This window comes from Electrona antarctica (assembly GCF_951216825.1).
Source record: "Electrona antarctica genome assembly, chromosome: 19".
Taxonomy (NCBI): Eukaryota; Metazoa; Chordata; class Actinopteri; order Myctophiformes; family Myctophidae; genus Electrona; species Electrona antarctica.
Window position 1 is genome coordinate 36,249,667 of NC_136800.1, and position 20,366 is coordinate 36,270,032.

The 20,366-nt window shown below is 41.1% G+C and overlaps 1 protein-coding gene across 5 annotated transcripts in view; it reads right to left on the reverse strand.

Moving 5' to 3' along the window:
* Positions 1-20,366, reverse strand: part of samd7 (sterile alpha motif domain containing 7) — a 43,248-nt gene that overhangs the window by 9,518 nt on the left and 13,364 nt on the right. For 2 of the 5 annotated variants that reach the window (XM_079530018.1, XM_079530014.1), the window contains exon 1: positions 5,586-5,908. The gene's annotated coding sequence lies outside the window, so the exon portion shown is untranslated. Of the gene's footprint in view, positions 1-632; positions 744-5,585; positions 5,909-15,451; positions 15,577-20,366 lie in introns of those variants that run through there. The other 3 variants (XM_079530015.1, XM_079530016.1, XM_079530017.1) reach the window with 3 other exon arrangements.

Here is a 20,366-nt window from a genome sequence, read left to right on the forward strand (position 1 = left end):
ATCTCAACCTGTGGGCCGGTGACCACTGGTGGGCCGTGAGGGTATTGCAAATGGGCCCCCAAATAATTTCCAAAGAACTAAGATTTTAACCCATTTAGGCCTGAGGCCGATTCTAAAAACGCCTTCAAAAGCCTGACCTAAGTTTTCTGAAAAACTTCAAATATTTATATAGCAGCATAATTTATTTGTAATTTTTTAATACTGTACATACTGTACAGAACCGAAAAATGGGTTCCCGGCCTGAAGGGGTAAAACACCAAAAGGGGTTCCCGCCCAGAATGGGTATAATATTTTGAAGTTATGGAATCTTTTTATTTTCTTTAAAACCTTCTATCTTTGTGATACCAATAAATATGAACTATATATGCATATGCTATGTTAGTTCCATTAATAGGGAGTGTTGGGTGGGATGACTAGGAGGTCCTCTCGGTGGAGGCTCCTCACTGACAGGTGAGCCAGTAGGATACAACAGCAGTGACAAGGCTACAACACACCGAATAGTGTGTGGGGAGGAATGAATTGGCATAATGAATAGAATAACTTTAATGTGCACTGCCATTGGGTCTTTAAAGGCAACCACTGTTTGTTTTATTTACAAAATTAATGTAAGTATTATGTGCTTGCATACGCACCTGATATGATACCAATGCTTACTTGGATTAATTCTTCTGACTGTCCCCTCCCTCATTCATATGTCCCTAAGGTGCTGTGTGCATTACCAAAAGTCCATCATGTTCAGTTAGAATCCCATCTAATCTGAAGGCTGTAATCCCCTGTTAGTCTGCAGCAGTCTGCTAGCAACATCTGCTGACCTAAGTGACCTTCTTGTGGACCCCGCCTGTTAGCATGGTCAACACATACCCAACAACCCACAAGCCCCCCACTGTGCCCCTGCTACCCCCACGATCCTATTAGATAAGTCCTGGCTATACAGCACTTTAAAGGGATGTGTTGGAGGTAATCCTGGCATTTAGAGTTTTACCCCCAGCAAACCTTGCCTGTAAGCATCCTGGACAATACGCCCTGAGTGCTAAGCCTATTAGCCTCCATTAGCCCCAGAGATGTCCTAAAAACACCTTGGGGGGGTACAGCCTGCACACTGACTCTCCGTCTCCTCCCCTCTCAATGTCATGATAGCCAGTGTCAGCAAATAGGAGGATATAATAAATGTGTTGTAATGTCTGTGGCCTTGTAATTCCCAGGTGCATTCTGACCTCTGTGTTTAATGTTCTAATGATATCCCTAACATTCTGACACGCAAACACACATCAACTAGTATTCTAGTAGGTCATATAGCTTCCCCCACTTAAAAACATGAATATAACTAGAGCCAATCTTACAAAACTATCTGTGACACCAAATCGGTGTGTATGATTCGAACACATGACATGGTCATCTTCTAACCTATGATAGTACTGACATGTGTTTTGTAAAAAATATTCATAGAATATCCACGCAAGACTCATAATGAATGCGCTGGGGTGAACTGTCATTCATGAGAGGGGTCAGGTCTGACAAGAGCTCTGGGTGAAGACCAATGTCTGACAGTACTGACAGTCAGTTCACCAAAATAATTTTTGGATTAGGTACAAGTTGGAAAACCCCTAGTGTAGGGACTACAGTAAGAGTTACTAAGAAATGTCAAAGCTTGGAAACAAATCATATCAGTTAGCCAGTGGACGCCCTACTTCTCTTATAGCGCCGTTGCTCAAATCGAACACATGGTCCTTCATTATTGCGACTGCAGGTCGCATTTACTATGAAATTGTGCATTTCTCGTCAGTTGTTTGTTTGGTTGGTCACGCCCCATATATGGCCATGCCGTAACATCACGTGATGTCATCAATATTAATCAGTGCAAGTGGTGCAGTGCAAGTGAAATGTTTGTGGCTGCAAGACTTTTCAAGCTGTTCTCCAGAACTTAATGCATAGATTAATGTGTTGCTTGGATGAGTCTGTGAATAGCATCATCAGTATAAATAACCCTGTCAAAAGTTGCACTCCTCTAGCCTTAGAAGACATTGGCTTAAAAGCCTGAATTTATAACTGTCACAAATGCCTGTCTAACATGTACATTTGGACAGTTTTTATTGGATGTATATTGTATTTTGTGTTTTGTATGTTTTTCTATGGACCCTGAGTCTGCAATAAAGGCATTCATTCATTCATTAATTAATTAAGCCCATATATGGAGATCCCTGGTATCATCAATATTGGCCAGAAACTCTACATCTCACCTCAAACCTCAAACCCTTAGATTTCCATATATGGAGCTGGCCTGTTCTGACATTCCATATGTTGATCCTTCCCCATCCATCCTTCCTCTTCGATGTCACCCTTTTGACTGATACCTGTCCATTTAAACTCTAGACACCCAGGCGCACATGTTGATCTGACGCCCCATTCCAAAGCGCCAGCGCTCGCCCAGCAGTCTGCTGTCACCCAGGCGGATGCGTGCACGCAACCTTAGGTGTCTTACTGGTGGTATAAACTGCATAGAATCTTGTACATTTGTGATGCTATCATAGTGACAAAACCTCACAAGGCGAAAACAATGCCATCCACACCATTGCTGCTGGTATTAAATATATCTGCTATTGCCGTTATATAAACTGTGCATAGTAGTAGTCGTGGCGGAGAGGGTATTCGGCTTGGTGAGCTAAGGGTTGCATCACTGCTTTTTGCAGATGATGTGGTCCTGATGGCACCATCGGTCCAAGGAAAAGCTCTCTGTCTACCGAGCAATCTTCGTTCCTACTCTCACCTATGGTCATGAAATGTGGGTCATGACAGAAAGAATAAGGTCGCGAATACAAGTGGCCGAAATGAGTTGGCTGGCATCTCCCTTAGAGATAGGGTGAGAAGTTCAGTCACACGAGAGAGACTCGGAGTAGAGCCCCTGCTTCTTCGCCTGGAAAGGAGCCAGCTTAGGTGGTTCGGGCATCTGGTTAGGATGCCTCTCGGGGGTCTCCCTAGGGAGGTCCTCGAGGCACGTCCCACTGGGAGGAGACCCCGGGGCAGACCAAGGCGCAGTTGGAGGAAACACATCGACTCACTGGCCTTGGAACGTCTCAGGATCCCCCAGGAGGAAGTCACTAATGTTGCTCTGGAGAGGGAATTCTGGAACACTCTGGTGGAGCTGTTGCCCCCGCGACCCGACTACGGATAAGCGGTTGAAGATGGATGGATGGATGGACAGACATGCATAGTAAATATTATATGTTAGTGTTCAATTGACTTGTGTTCAGAGTAGACACAAGTATAAACTCTACACAGTTGGTAATCCCTGCAAGGTGAGAGGCCTGTCTGAACTTGAAACCTAAATAGTATAATGTGTCAAGCCAAGGCTGGAGTATTAGCCATTCTAATCCCATCAACAAAGCAACATCGTTCATTCAGCTCAATTTTTAGCATACTGTAAACATGACTCCATTGTAAAAGTCAAGGAGAGGTATAAGACATGGACCACTTTGGAAATGTGTGTATATAATGACAAAACTTCTGAGGCATTACAACATTATATTTGAATGAAAACGGTTCTTTGTGAATTTTGGGAGAAAAAACAAAAACAGTTCAACATAAATATCATCAGTATCGAGTCTGGCAGCTCATGTGTCCACAGCAATTATGGGCCATTTACTGTAGTGGCCAAGTACAGGGATTATTTTGCTTGGATTAGTTGTTGCCACTTGCTAATCTCATTACAAGATGAATTAAAGGGGAAAATTGCTGACAGTTTAGTAGAGCCTCAAGGAGGTCATATCAGACAAGACAGAAGCATTGTCTAGACATGCTAATCCCCTGAAAACATATGAATGCAATACCATATTATCCCCGTTATTTTAGGTCATTTTCAAAATATTAATGTTATTTGATTTGATTGCACAGATTTCAGTCACTCCATTAATCGAATAAACCAGATTGAATATTTGTAGCAACCTATGTAGGCTAAAATAGGTATCATATATAGGTTAGGTTAATTTAAGAAAATGTTGTAAAAGTCTAGTTTTAATTATATCTGTATACTGTATATGTCAAGGATGTCATGATAAAGTCATCAGTAGACATTTTATTTTATTTAAAATTTTTAATTTGTAATTCTAGATTTTAAGCATGTACAAGTATAGCAATACACATTAAATGGAATAAATGTAACTAAAGGAAAAATAAATACATAAACTAACCAATCACAAAGATGGATGTAGCAAAAAGTAGCCGTTTTAACTTTTAATCGAACCACGCTCCTATCTTTTACACTCCTACACTTTTTCCATTCATGTGTATTGGGCTGTTAGTTTCAGATATCCATAATTGCGTTCTGGATATCTAAAATCCACATTCTGGATATCTAATTGAATTCTTACTAGGAGAAACTACCATTTCAGATATCTACAATACAATTCTTACTAGGAGAAACTACCATTTAATATATCTACAATGCAATTCTTACTAGGAGAAACTACCATATCAGATATCCAAAATTAAAAGAAAACATTCCAGACATCCATAATTACATTTTGTATATCCAAAAATACATTGTCTAGTATAAACCTCCATCCATCCATCCATCTTCAACCGCTTATCCGTAGTCGGGTCGCAGGGGCAACAGCTCCACCAGAGTGCTCCAGACTTCCCTCTCTGGATATCCAAAATTCATATTATGACTAGTACAAATGTAATTTTGGGTATTTGTTGCATTGTAGATATCTGGAATAGTAGTTTCTCCTAGTAAGAATTAAATGTACAATTTCTACTAGTAAGAATGTTACTATGGATATCTTTAAAGGACCACTTCACCACTTTTCAACCTATCTTCATATAATAGGTCCTCATTAATAATCATGATAAAATTGCACAATTCTTTTCTACTCGGTCTGTGTCTCATAGGAGGGCTGTGGGCAGTTCAGAAACCCGTCCACCAGTGACATCATCGATGGGGAATCCAAGCTAATAGAAACTGTAGGCTTTCTAGTCCTGAAAAGTTGCAATGCGAAAATGGAAGCCATCGTTCTCACGATTATAAAAATCTAAACATTTTTGTAAAAAAAACTTGTTTAAAAAAATCTGCCTAACGATGATGTCACTGGTGGACGGGTTGCTGAACTGCCCACAGCCCTCTTATGAGACACGCGGCCGAGTAGAAAAACATTGTGTCATTTTATCATGATTATTAGTGAGGACCTATTATATGAAGATAGGTTGAAAAGTGGTGAAGTGGTCCTTTAAGTACAATTATTACTAGTGAGAATGCAGTTTTGACTAGGAGAAACTGGAGGGTGGTTCTATTAAAAGTTAAAATGGCTTGCCATAAAAGTGATGTCATTTCTCCTAGGTAGAATGGCGTTAGGGATATCTGAAATGGCAATTTTGGATAGGAAGAATTTCATTGTGGATATCTTAAATTACAGTTTTGGACAGAAGGAATGTCATTGTGGATATCTGAAATGTTAGTTTTGACTAGGAAGAACTGAATTACAGATATCTGGAATACATATCCAGTCTAGCTATTAAATGTTAAAACGGCTTGCCATATTAGGTGAGGGATGCAGAGGGACAGAAGGATGAAGGATGCGTAATTGACTCACCTTCAAGTTCCTATCTGGAAGAAGGGGCTTTGAAAATGAGTTGTCCCAAAGCAGATGAAAGACCAAAGTAAACAAACAAAATCAAATTTCACAGAGCTACTCTCTCTGGGGCTTTTCAGTGAGTTACTTCCTCCTTGACTGACTCCCAAGTGTTTGGCGCTGTTGCTATAGCTAACTGCCTTAACTAAAAAATACCTTTTAAATACTGATTCATTTCATCTCCATTAGCTGGCCTAATCTCTTGCAGTAAGCCCTCCCTTTCCTGACATCACTGTGTGATCTGCCGTCCAACTGTCCGTCTCACCTCACAACCAATGTGTAATTACTGGTTCCAGGACTGGCCCTAAGCGTAGACTGCTAAACCTCTTTCAACGTTTACCTCACTAATCCCTTGTTAGCACTTTAGGCCGTTGTTAAGACACCTAAACGCTTATAGCTTCCTTTTGACGATGGCAAGATGGATGCCCCCCACACAGTTGCAAGTTGCAACCAACCCCTTGTCCCCTCCACACCTTGCCAATTGCCAAATGCAGAGAAGATCCTCCACCATGGTGCTAGTTGTAGAATAAAAAAAATAAGCAGCCTTGTTATTGTTTGAGGCTGCACTGCCAAGGGGTTGAACGAAACATGCTTGGTGGTAATTTGTTAGAAATCTGTCTTGATGCGTTGGCCTGATCATCCTCTCAGTCCTCTTAAGCTGACAGTTTGTTCTGCTCATCAGTCGCTTACACAGCCCATGCAGGCCTGCATGTATTAGTTAACAGCAAGGTGTGCACAATTGGTGGTCCTGTGGGTGTGTTTGTGCTAAACAGCTGAGCAGGAGGACGTGTTTCTGTCTGCCTCCTCCTGAATCTGGATCTGCTGCAAGGCTAAGCAGGCTCAGGGCTCAGAACACTGATGGGCTTCACGTGCACGCACGCACGCACACACGCACGCACGCACACACGCACACACACACACACATGGATGCACATGCATACATGGATTGATTGATTGATTGATTTATTGATTACTTTGTTAGGCAGAAATGTAAACATACAGAGTACAGACAAAAACTTAGTCTAAAAGGACATCACCGAAAGAAATCCTTGCAATCTGGTTTCCATTCAGGTCCTGGGTATTCAATTAATAAAAAATAACAAAATTCAAATCATCATAAAGAATAACAGGTACAGGTTGGGGAAAAAAGGAAGGTGGATAAAGAGGTGGGGGTATAGTCACTTCAGGCTTGTTTTAAAGGACGCCAGTGATTTGCATTGTTTTAAGGAAGGGGTCAGGGCATTCCACAATTGGGTGGCAGTGCAGTAGAAGAATTTACCTATATTGTTTTAAAAGTGGGTGGTACCAGATCGTTGTTCTCTGGAACATGCAGGATCCTCAAGATGGGTACATTATTAGTTATACAGTATGAACTGCATGTTGGTGAACACTTACAAAGAGCATGAACTGTACTGAGAACTGTAGACCTACATACAAGGGGATGTGCACATGTGTCATGTGGACTAATTAGTTGGTTAGTCAAAGCCTAACTATCTTATTATCATGGGCGCTTAGTCGGTGTAATGACATTATCTTATGGCAATGGCAAACATTGCTCTGGTCACTGGCCTCTTTCTTGGACTATGGTGATACCATTTATAGGTTTGCTTGCTCCTCCACCTTGGTCAAACTGGATCAACCCTGTACCATGCTGCACTGAGATTCATAACTAACTCACCTTTCAGAACACATCATTGTTCGTTGTATGCTGCAGGTGGTTGGATCTCTTTGACTTCGCGCAGGCTGCATCATTGGTATATTTTCATTTACAAAGCCATTCTTGGTGATTTCCCCCCTTACATTTCCTCCAAATTTAATTTGGTAAAAAATGGTCTAAACCTCAGATCAAATGTCTGGCTATGGCGTGTAATTCTGTGTAGTACCAGCCTTTAAATCTGAGGGGGTAAAAAGTGTCTTACTTTCTTTGGTCCCTGGTCGTGGAATGACCTGCACGCCAGATTAAAATTGGCCTTGAAAGTTCCCTTGAGAAGTTTCAAAAGGATCATCTTAACTGTACAATCCAACACCTGCACATGTTCGGATGTGTACTAGCCTTTGCATATGCCCATATAATTATTGTTTTTTGGTTCCCGTCCATAAATGTACTTAAGGTCATTGTTAGTGTACTATTTCGGAGTATTGTTGTATATACTGTATTGTATAGGCTTCTGGAGGTATTTTTCATGGATTTATTATTTGGCTGTTGTATAACTTGACATGTACAATGTAGCGTTGAAAGTGTAATTATGTGTTCTGCCGCAGTCTCAATGTGTTTTTTTTTTTTTATGATTTTTTTTGTGGCTTTCGCCTTTATTTTATATTTTTTATAGAGGGACAGACAGTACTCAATGTGTTTTTACTGGTTAAATAAAGGTTAAAAAAAAAGCATGTTGTTCACCCAGTTTACCGTGGGCATATAGTTTGACAATCTGAATATAATAGAATAAAGACACCATGCCATGCTGGCCTGTATAGTGTTTTGAGTACAGCTTGGCTCTATGACACAAGCTCGCCTCTTATCTTTGTGTTTACTGTTTAAGTATGTCTTGATCCCTGCTTCTGGCAGACAACTACTTGACCACCATGCTTAATGTACTTCTCCTGTGAGCTCATCTAATAAGCCTCTGTCACAATTCTTTGACAATTATAACCATGCTCATTGTTGTAAGTTGCATCCTTTGTGCTTTGTCTTTAAAGTACAGGGATGAGGTTCATTTCTGCACCCACAGATGGATAAATGGTATGAACACTATAGCTGATTTTGTAGTTTGTTTATCAGTCCAGGTTAAAAAGTAGGAAGTAGGCCTGGGCCATGGCTCAGTGGTCCAGGTACCTTGGCTGGTAATCCAGTCTGGCAGTGTGCCGCGGGTTCGACTCCCGATCCCGACGGCCTTTACTGCATGTCTTCCCCCATCTCTCTCCCCATTTCCTGTCAGCCTACTGTCTGTCCCTCCATAAAAAATATAAAATAAAGGTGAAAGCCACAAAAAAAAAAAAAAACATTTAAAAGTAGGAAGTAGTACAGCAGGGTAAATCTGTGGCAGGCTGCATTATGATAAGCAACACAGCTGCATCTTATCAAATTAATAATGGGTGTGTATACAAATTAATTATGGGACAGTACAGTGCGGCGCGGGCCGCCGGCATGGTGGTCCGGGCACCCTAGGCTACAATGCAGCAGCGTGTCGCGGGTTCGAGTCACATTAATCCCGACGACCTTCGCTGCGTGTCACTCCCCATCTCTCTCCCCATTTCCTGTCAGTCTACTGTCCTATCAATAAAGGCATAAAAGCCCAAAAATAAATCTCAGTACTGTCTGCACACCCATGGCTCTGGAGTCTGGACACACCTCTATCTTTCAAGTCTATCTGTCTTATTGGTCTTATTTTATTAGCTGCAGTTGCGATGCTTACTAGCCTGATGTGCAGGTTGACAATAGGCATGTTGCTTAATAAAACAACCGTCTTAATTACACACACACTGCAAGTCAGGACTCTTTTTTTCCAAATGCAATAATATAATATAATATAATATAATATAATATAATATAATATAATATAATATAATATAATATAATATAATATAATATAATATAATATAATATAATATAATATAATATAATATAATATAATATAATTCTACCCATAACCTGAAGTGAAAACAAATGACAGAATCAGCCTGCATGGACAGACACCATATTGCCACGTGCAGGGTTCCACCAGAAAAAAAGATGAGTAAGAAATCACCATTTGAGGATTTAGGATTTAAGTGAACAGATTATTTGGACATGTAAACCGCTAATTTAAGAATCTGCTGGGTGTAAGCTTTCTAGAAGGGATTTCTACCCGGCTTGTTTGCACCCAGCATTATGGAGTCTCAGAGAGGCAATGGGATAAGAGCAGGTTTAACCTCAGGAGACAGGTCTGGCTATAAATGCCATGGGACAGTGTGAGCATGCTCACAGATCTGTCATCTAATTATAGTCTGGTCTCAATTCATCATTCCCAGTATTCATTACTGTTGAAATAGGGTTAGAATATACTTTCAACCTGGTAAAAACTAATAGGCTCTATGTACAGTATGCACAGCAGCCATATTGGAAAGAAATCAGACCTCTTCCATAATTACTTCCTTCACAGGTCTTACCAATTAATTCCATGTGTACTGTACACTCTCAGAGTTTGAGAACCACTGTGCTACACTAAATGGATTATAAATTAATATAAATGGTAAGACCTGTGAAGGAAATAAGGAAGTTAAATTATTAATTTATCCCAGAGTCAATCCTATGTTTATAAAATAGTGCATTTCATTCTTTTACATCTGTGGTTGCAATCTGGCAAAAACCTCTGTATATTTCATATTTTTTTCACAAGCTTATTTTATACTTTGTCCTATCGACTCGTATGTGTATAACATAAAAATAATGATCTGAACAGGTGCCAGTTCTCACACACACTCCATCACAAAAGCATTGTAAGTAAACAAGGTACGGAACGAAAGAAAGCAATCAGGTACCGTAACAGGCCACCTTGTCTACAGCACACAACAACATTCAGGTACCGTAACAGGCCACCTTGTCTACAGTACACAACAACATTCAGGTACCGTAACAGGCCACCTTGTCTACAGTACACAACAACATTCAGGTACCGTAACAGGCCACCTTGTCTACAGTACACAACAACATTCAGGTACCGTAACAGGCCACCTTGTCTACAGTACACAACAACATTCAGGTACCGTAACAGGCCACCTTGTCTACAGTACACAACAACATTCAGGTACCGTAACAGGCCACCTTGTCTACAGTACACAACAACATTCAGGTACCGTAACAGGCCACCTTGTCTACAGTACACAACAACATTCAGGTACCGTAACAGGCCACCTTGTCTACAGTACACAACAACATTCAGGTACCGTAACAGGCCACCTTGTCTACAGTACACAACAACATTCAGGTACCGTAACAGGCCACCTTGTCTACAGTACACAACAACATTCAGGTATCGTAACAGGCCACCTTGTCTACAGTACACAACAACATTCAGGTACCGTAACAGGCCACCTTGTCTACAGTACACAACAACATTCAGGTACCGTAACAGGCCACCTTGTCTACAGTACACAACAACATTCAGGTACCGTAACAGGCCACCTTGTCTACAGTACACAACAACATTCAGGTACCGTAACAGGCCACCTTGTCTACAGTACACAACAACATTCAGGTACCGTAACAGGCCACCTTGTCTACAGCACACAACAACATTCAGGTACCGTAACAGGCCACCTTGTCTACAGTACACAACAACATTCAGGTACCGTAACAGGCCACCTTGTCTACAGTACACAACAACATTCAGGTACCGTAACAGGCCACCTTGTCTACAGCACACAACAACATTCAGGTACCGTAACAGGCCACCTTGTCTACAGTACACAACAACATTCAGGTACCGTAACAGGCCACCTTGTCTACAGTACACAACAACATTCAGGTACCGTAACAGGCCACCTTGTCTACAGCACACAACAACATTCAGGTACCGTAACAGGCCACCTTGTCTACAGTACACAACAACATTCAGGTACCGTAACAGGCCACCTTGTCTACAGCACACAGCAACATTCAGGTACCGTAACAGGCCACCTTGTCTACAGTACACAACAACATTCAGGTACCGTAACAGGCCACCTTGTCTACAGCACACAACAACATTCAGGTACCGTAACAGGCCACCTTGTCTACAGTACACAACAACATTCAGGTACCGTAACAGGCCACCTTGTCTACAGCACACAACAACATTCAGGTACCGTAACAGGCCACCTTGTCTACAGTACACAACAACATTCAGGTACCGTAACAGGCCACCTTGTCTACAGTACACAACAACATTCAGGTACCGTAACAGGCCACCTTGTCTACAGTACACAACAACATTCAGGTACCGTAACAGGCCACCTTGTCTACAGTACACAACAACATTCAGGTACCGTAACAGGCCACCTTGTCTACAGTACACAACAACATTCAGGTACCGTAACAGGCCACCTTGTCTACAGTACACAACAACATTCAGGTACCGTAACAGGCCACCTTGTCTACAGTACACAACAACATTCAGGTACCGTAACAGGCCACCTTGTCTACAGTACACAACAACATTCAGGTACCGTAACAGGCCACCTTGTCTACAGCACACAACAACATTCAGGTACCGTAACAGGCCACCTTGTCTACAGTACACAACAACATTCAGGTACCGTAACAGGCCACCTTGTCTACAGTACACAACAACATTCAGGTACCGTAACAGGCCACCTTGTCTACAGCACACAACAACATTCAGGTACCGTAACAGGCCACCTTGTCTACAGTACACAACAACATTCAGGTACCGTAACAGGCCACCTTGTCTACAGTACACAACAACATTCAGGTACCGTAACAGGCCACCCTGTCTACAGTACACAACAACATTCAGGTACCGTAACAGGCCACCTTGTCTACAGTACACAACAACATTCAGGTACCGTAACAGGCCACCTTGTCTACAGTACACAACAACATTCAGGTACCGTAACAGGCCACCTTGTCTACAGTACACAACAACATTCAGGTACCGTAACAGGCCACCTTGTCTACAGTACACAACAACATTCAGGTACCGTAACAGGCCACCTTGTCTACAGTACACAACAACATTCAGGTACCGTAACAGGCCACCCTGTCGACAGCACACAACAACATTCAGGTACCGTAACAGGCCACCTTGTCTACAGTACACAACAACATTCAGGTACCGTAACAGGCCACCCTGTCGACAGCACACAACAACATTCAGGTACCGTAACAGGCCACCTTGTCTACAGTACACAACAACATTCAGGTACCGTAACAGGCCACCTTGTCTACACTAGTACACAACAACATTCAGGTACCGTAACAGGCCACCTTGTCTACAGTACACAACAACATTCAGGTACCGTAACAGGCCACCTTGTCTACAGCACACAACAACATTCAGGTACCGTAACAGGCCACCTTGTCTACAGCACACAACAACATTCAGGTACCGTAACAGGCCACCTTGTCTACAGTACACAACAACATTCAGGTACCGTAACAGGCCACCTTGTCTACAGTACACAACAACATTCAGGTACCGTAACAGGCCACCTTGTCTACACTAGTACACAACAACATTCAGGTACCGTAACAGGCCACCTTGTCTACAGTACACAACAACATTCAGGTACCGTAACAGGCCACCTTGTCTACAGCACACAACAACATTCAGGTACCGTAACAGGCCACCTTGTCTACAGCACACAACAACATTCAGGTACCGTAACAGGCCACCCTGTCTACAGTACACAACAACATTCAGGTACCGTAACAGGCCACCTTGTCTACAGCACACAACAACATTCTGTGTTAACCCATTTTGACCTGAGATCAGATTCTAAAAATGTCTTCTACATCCTGACCGTTTTCTGAAAAAGCTATGTTTCTATGTCCGTCGTTCTTCGATTTTTCAAAAATAGCAGACCTACAAGCTCATAGCGCGCCACTCGGTGGCGCGCTATGAGCTTGTAGATCTGCTATTTTTCAATGGCTAAAGCATAACATAATGCTAACACCAAAAGGGGTTCCCGCCCAAAATGGGTTTTAATTGAACTCTGACAGTATACAAATGGTGACGGGTCAATTTGGTCCATATACTCTCAGAGCTAAATGAACAATAATGATTTTCCTATGTTACCAAAAACTCTGACCACTTCTGAAACCAGTAGGATTCATGGAATACTTTATTATACTGTAGTTGAGGTTCACGTGACTGTCTTTCCAGTCACGTGCAGGGGGCCATGACAGGAAAGACAGATACCACAATAGAGATAAAACAAGTTTGGTAAACAAGATAAATATGATGACTTAGCGTCCTCTATCTATATATTATAAATGAAGGTACTTGGATAAGGCAAGCAAACAGTGGAAGTACAAACAGAGCCAGTACAAACAGTGGTAGTACAAACAGTGCAGTACAAAAAAGACAAATATATCTTTCCGACAATCTGAATATTCTATCCTCAAGATACCACTTGACCACGTACTATGTGACATATATTGCTAAGAGTACAGCATGTGATTATGATGACATAAGGTTCATCTCTGTCTACTCCACTGTACGGGTGTATAAATTTGGTCTGATCTCTCTTTCGGGAGAGAGAACAACATGATTACGGACATATGTGTTTAAAGTACTTCTCCTGTGAGCTCAAACTTTTAACTTGGAAATACTCCATCTGCCTCAACATCCTGACTGATCCATAATTACCTCTCTACAGACTGCGTACGAGTAAGTACAGTCACGCCTACCGTTACCAGTGGTGGAAAAAGTACTCACATTTTTTACATAAGTAAAAGTATAAATACTGCAATATAGACATACTTTGTTACAAGTAGAAGTGTAACAAAATGGTAATGTACTTCAGTAAAAGTACAAAAGTATCGGTATCAAAAAAGTTTTCAAATGTATAATAATCTTTTGAAAATAGCAGATCTACAAGCTCATAATGCGTCGCACCAGATAACCGAAATGTGTATAGGGCTGAAGTGGTTAATGTATGTTTTGTAATAATCTACAAAGCAACTAATGCTGTCAGATATTTGTAGTGGAGTAAAAGTAAAAGTAGAAGTAAAAGTACTGGAAACTGGAAATACTCATGTAAAATTGTACTCAAGTACAGTACTTAAGTAAAATGTACTTTCCACCACTGACTGTCACTTCACCCTACATATTTATGATGCTAATTGTGCTGAATAACAAACCTGCAGTACACTTGAAGTCTGTGTAAATGATTCTCTACAGATTCTTGAGGAAAGATGAAGGCCGTCCATCTCATTACTCTGACAGTTCTGTACCTTCTGGCAGCCAGCAGCGTTCAGGGTTTCGAGTTTGGAAAATGCCCCAATCCCGCAGTTCAGAAGAACTTTGATCTTTCCAAGGTGAATACTGAAATCCTTTTTTTTTTTTTTTTTTTTTAACTTTCTTTTTATTCTTTTCTGTTTTTGTGAACAAGCAAGTTCTCTCGGGCATCACAGTACAATATAATTGTTACATTTCAGCTGTTAACATTCAGAATGCAACGAGTCATCCAGTCCAAATAGATTGAGGTCCTATGCTAAGATGGTGTCAATCTTTTCCACAGTGTTTTCAAACCGAACATTCGCTTTGGCAAAGTCTGTTTTTCACACATTGATATTCTGTTGATTCATTACCATTAATATTTTTATGAATATAATCAGACAAGAAAATAGTCCCAACAATAGCCTTAACTAACATTACAGCAACGACAATAGTATGCCCTTATTAGTATGTCTTCACACAAGTTCAGTCTCACCTATTGTCCTTTCTCACACATACATCCAATGGTCATTCATCAAATATCTATTTCCGTGTATATTATCCGTTTTATCCAGTATTTGTATGATTTACTGAAATCCTTTTTGAAATTTCCCCCAAATGTTTTAATTAGCTTTTGGTACTAGTTGGTGCAGTCTATTGTTGAGACCTACAGATTGGTTCACTGGAGCAGTTTGTAAATAACAGCAATGCAACAATAACTAAAAATACATCCATGCGATGTATTTTTAGTTATTGTTCTATAAGATTTATTCAAACATATAATCATATATGCTGCTTTCTCATAGTCTTGGTGTTGATAATCTATTGTACCTCGTTGATAACAAAGTGCCCACCACCGTGCCATATTTTTCAAGTGTGTACCATATGGCCTTACATAATCTCCATTACCTCTATAGTTCCTGGGTAAGTGGTATGAAATCCAGAGTCTGTCCAATATGTCCCTGATGGGTGAGTGCAGCACTGCCAACTTCAGCATGCAGAGCCCTCAAGTTGTTCTCGTCCAGGGGGAGATGCTGTAAGTAGATGGCTGTTGTTGTTAGACTAAATTTAAGCGTGCAATTTCTAATTGTTTTGATTTACAGTATATATATTCACATAATATTCTTTCATAACTTATGATACACTTTTTAAAACTTCCTTCATAGTCATCATTGTTACTTCATAGTCATCATTGTTGAACAATTCTGTTAATATAGGTTATATGTCAATCCATAACACAAAGCAAAACACATTCAAAGTGTCAATCCCTCACATGCATGTCAAATTTATGTATAGCAGTCAGTGTGTAAATCCACGAAGAACTTAATAAAGTGAATCCTCTAAATCACTTCATAAACACAAGAAATCATGGGATGACTACGACAATTTGCTGTATAGCAAACTCTGGCCCAACAGTTCTGTTGGGCATGGCCCGGCCTAGCCCTAGAATGTCTGTGATGTTACATATATTTCATATATTCCACGAATCACAGCCATAGATCACTCCTATAGGCGCACGGTTAGCGGTGGCAGAACGTAATGTGCTCCGTGCTGCATGTCTACTCACCCAAAAAGGAATTCCTAAGACTTGGAGTCAGATATTGTCCTCTAGTTTCATATCCATGTGAAAGATCTGGCAGAAAACGTGTGTTTAGTCAAATATCTCCACTTTTCACAGACGACATTCACTCCGGGACTGGGCTGAGCCAGGGGCCCGGAATGACAGCTGTACTTCATTTATCAAAACTTCCACTGATCATCACAAACGTCATCACCAACTGACCAGGGAAACACAAATGTTTGGGGCACTCAATTGGCAGGTGGTGTGATTAATTACCAAGCACCTATTGCAACGCACCTGTCAATTGTGTGCCCCAAACATTTGTGTTTCCCTGGTCAATTGGTAACTGTGCGCCTAGGAGTGATATGGCTGTGATTCGTGGAATATATGTAACATCACAGACATTCTAGGGATGCCTAGCCCCTGCTAAATAAATAAAAAGAAGTTCAGCAGGGTCCACCCGCCCTACTGCAATTAACCTTGTTAACCCTGGCATCCCTATTTTGAGCATGTAATTTCCCCAAAATGTCTAAAGATTTCAATATTTTCCAAAGAATTTCACAAGAACTCCATGAAATTAAAAGTTCAGTCAGATAAGTACGAATATATTTTATTATAGAATGAGAATGTGTGCATATTAGGCTATATTTTATCCTGGCATTCATGCTCTGCTACATTTTTCAGCAGGGAGATACAATAACAACCCCCCATGGGGAATAGAACTAATAGCAGAACCCACTGGTGCATGGTGCTGGGGAGGCAGTCAGCTTATTGCCATGTCAGCCTATGACGTATATGGGTCATGTGTAGTACTGTGGTAATAAGCAACCGTATGCACAGCACATAAGCACAGCATGTAACCTCTCGATTATATGACTGAACTGACCTTGCAAGCCACGTATCATTTTTCATTTTCTTCCAAAATTGCTATAGCCTAATAGCAGATCTAGGCTAACAGAACATCAAAGCTATTTTCGCTATTCGTTGTATCACGAAGTAGGCTACATAGGGGTTAAGTAGTTAAGGAAGCAATCTGATGAATAAAACAACTGTCTTTTTTATTCTCTCATTCTCTCTGCACCGGCCCCCCCACGCCGTTTCCTCTCTCTCAGTGTCAATGGAAACATTACAACAATCTCTGTCTCAGCCAGACCCCTAAACCAGTCTGAGCCTGCAAAGATGGAAGTCTCTGTGATGAACCCAGCTGGACATGAAACAGGTGAGGATCGACTGATGAGTCGGCCATTTTGTTTGTTGCCTCAACGTGAAAACTCTAACAAAAAACATACAATACATAAATCAATAAACATCATTGCATCAATAAACCTGACAATACATATCTGTAAATTTCATATGAACACTTTATAGATACAGTAGAGCCATGGTATCTGGAATTAGAGACATAGATGTACTCAGTGTTCTCATGGAATACCAAAACGCTCGCCTCAAAACACAGTCGCCTAAGGTGTACAGCCTGGTACAGGTGGTATTCCTAAACGTAATCAGTAAACTATGCCTAAACGGTTCAACCTAACCTTATACCTAACCTTACCCTCAGTAAAATGGTGCCAAAACCTAACCCTATTCCTAAACTAAACCCAGGTACAACTATGCCTCACCCTAAACGTATTTCTAGGTAAGTAAGTTAAAGATGGAGTGCCGTGATTTTTTTCCACCCTAAAACATGATCATCAGGTATTATTATTATTTAAGGAGGAAGAATTTTTTTTCTCAAAAAAAGTGTACAGTATTTGGTAAAATGTTGTTTTTATGTGGTCATGCCCACCAGTTCATTGAGTATGCCTGGTTTGCCTGGTGGGTGGTGAGCTACCTGAACTGAACCCACAGCTCTTGTTGTATGACAAAGGGGGAGGGGTTAGGGGAGGGGAATGGGGATGTTATTGTGATCACTATTTTTTCATTGGCACATTTGACTGTCAAGGTTTCAGCCTCCAGGAAGAAACCCTAAATACAAAGGGAAGACATCATTGTACATAATAACCACACCAAGGGGTCTAATGAAGTACTGTCACCTCATAAACACATGAAACAAATACAAAAATCATGGCACGCCATCTTTAAGTAAAACAATGTGAGTACTTTTTCCACCACTGCTGACTTGTGCATTCATCTCTTCTGCAGACCTTCCCCAGGTTCTCTACTGGGTGCTGTCCACCGACTATGACTCTTACGCTCTGGTATACAGCTGCATTGAAGCAGGCTTGTTCTACTTGGAGTTTGCCTCGATCATGAGCAGGGCGCCGACACTGTGTGAGGACACTACTACGCGGCTGCGCAACAACCTGAGTGGCCTTGGAGTCAATGTGGCCCAGATGACATTCACCAATCAAAATGATATCTGCTGTCAACGGCTCAGGCTGTGACGTTGTTAGGATTTTGAAACATTAATCGGGGGCTTAGCCCAGTCGAGAAATCTGTTGCAGCAGTGTTAAGTGTATGTGTTTGCGTATAATGACTAATGAGACACACAGAAGATGATGACACGTATGCACTGTCACACACACACACACACACATGCGCGAAGATTAAACAAGTGAAATCGGAAGTGATGACAAATAAACTCCACTGCACTCTGGCGAGGTGCCAACTTGCGCCTTTAACCCTAACCTGGCTGAAAGTCAGCTGATGCGAGGTTACCTCTAGCCTTTTAAATTCTTAAATCATTTAAACATTGTCTTTTTTTTGTCCTATTACTGTCATTTATTTTAAACTTTTCAAACACGAAATGAAATCAATTTTCAAACACTGCCAAGTGTGTTTGAAGTATGAACACATGTGCCACAAGCTAAACGGTTTGCCACCATGCCTGTAGGAAAAGCTCACTGTGTCTTTGTTGATTTTGTTGCAAAATGATCACTGCATAACAAACCATGTACCACTAGAGAACATAACATTTGTGCTAAAAATAAAGACAACAAAACAATAAGATACTGTCTGTTCACTACACCAGGTTGTACTGTACTGTTCTGAAGGAATTTGGAGCAATTACAGTGTATGTACATGACAGCAGGACATGCAGAATGGATAGCAGTGCATGACCTTTACAGAAAAGGTTTAGATGGTTCACTGGTATGTTGTGTGCATGATTTAATCTTCAAATGTTTAAATTTAAACATTTCACTGTGACCTGTGTGTGAAAGCTATAGTAATTCAGGCAACCTGAGATGTCATGAGTTTACACATATGAAAGAATACATAATTCCTACTACTACTATATAATTTATGAGCATTAAAATTATCTCCTATGTCATGTCCTATGTCATGCCCCGGCAGTCAGTTAAAGTTCAGTTGGAGCTGCAGGAATGAAACCATACACAGGCAAATGATGGCAGACAAACTCACACAATAGCGCCCCACTTCCAATAACAGGACATTTTGGTATTGCAGCTGAAATGCCTTTACAGGGAATGTGGCCATAGTGGGTGAGTCAGAGGTGTACTGCAGCAATAATTTATATAATTCATATTCTAATAAGAATTCTCCGATCCTTCCTGTAATTCCAATCAATTCCCAAATCTATTCAAGTTGAAAGTACCATGGATGGAATCATGGAACATATGTATACCAAGTATAAACGTCATACAGTTATTTGTTTTCGAGCTGTGCTGCGAACAAGATCTGCACGCACGCACGCACGCACGCACGCACACACGCACACACACACACACACACACACACACACACACACACACACACACACACACACACACACACACACACACGGTACTGTATCTCCTCTTGATTGGCAGAAATATTGCAACCCTGAAAATATATTTTATTTATTTATTAAAGAGCTTTTTAAACTGGGATTTGCAAATCCATGGCCTAGATTGTTATACTGCCGTCACCACCACTACTACTACTACTACCTATTTTTTAGAAGTTAACGTACGGTAAGCTATTATTTCTTGGAGTAAAACGAGACATGAATGTGAATGTGATGTAACTGTGTCATTTGAACAGGTGCCAGTTCCCATGCACATTCCACTCCTCCATCATGGGCGCCGTCGTCTATATGTAAACAAGGACATGCATGGGGTCAAATGTGATGCAACAGAAGCAGGGGTCTATAAAGGTGCAGAACGTCCAAAAACGCTGAACATCACTTTTACCTACCAGGCAACACTGATTATAGGTATGTACAACTGATTATTTCTCCTTCTCCCTGTGTGTTTTTCTCTATTTTATGTCAATAGTGGGGCGGTGGTGGCTCAGGGGTGGCTGGATGGGAACCGTCTGCAA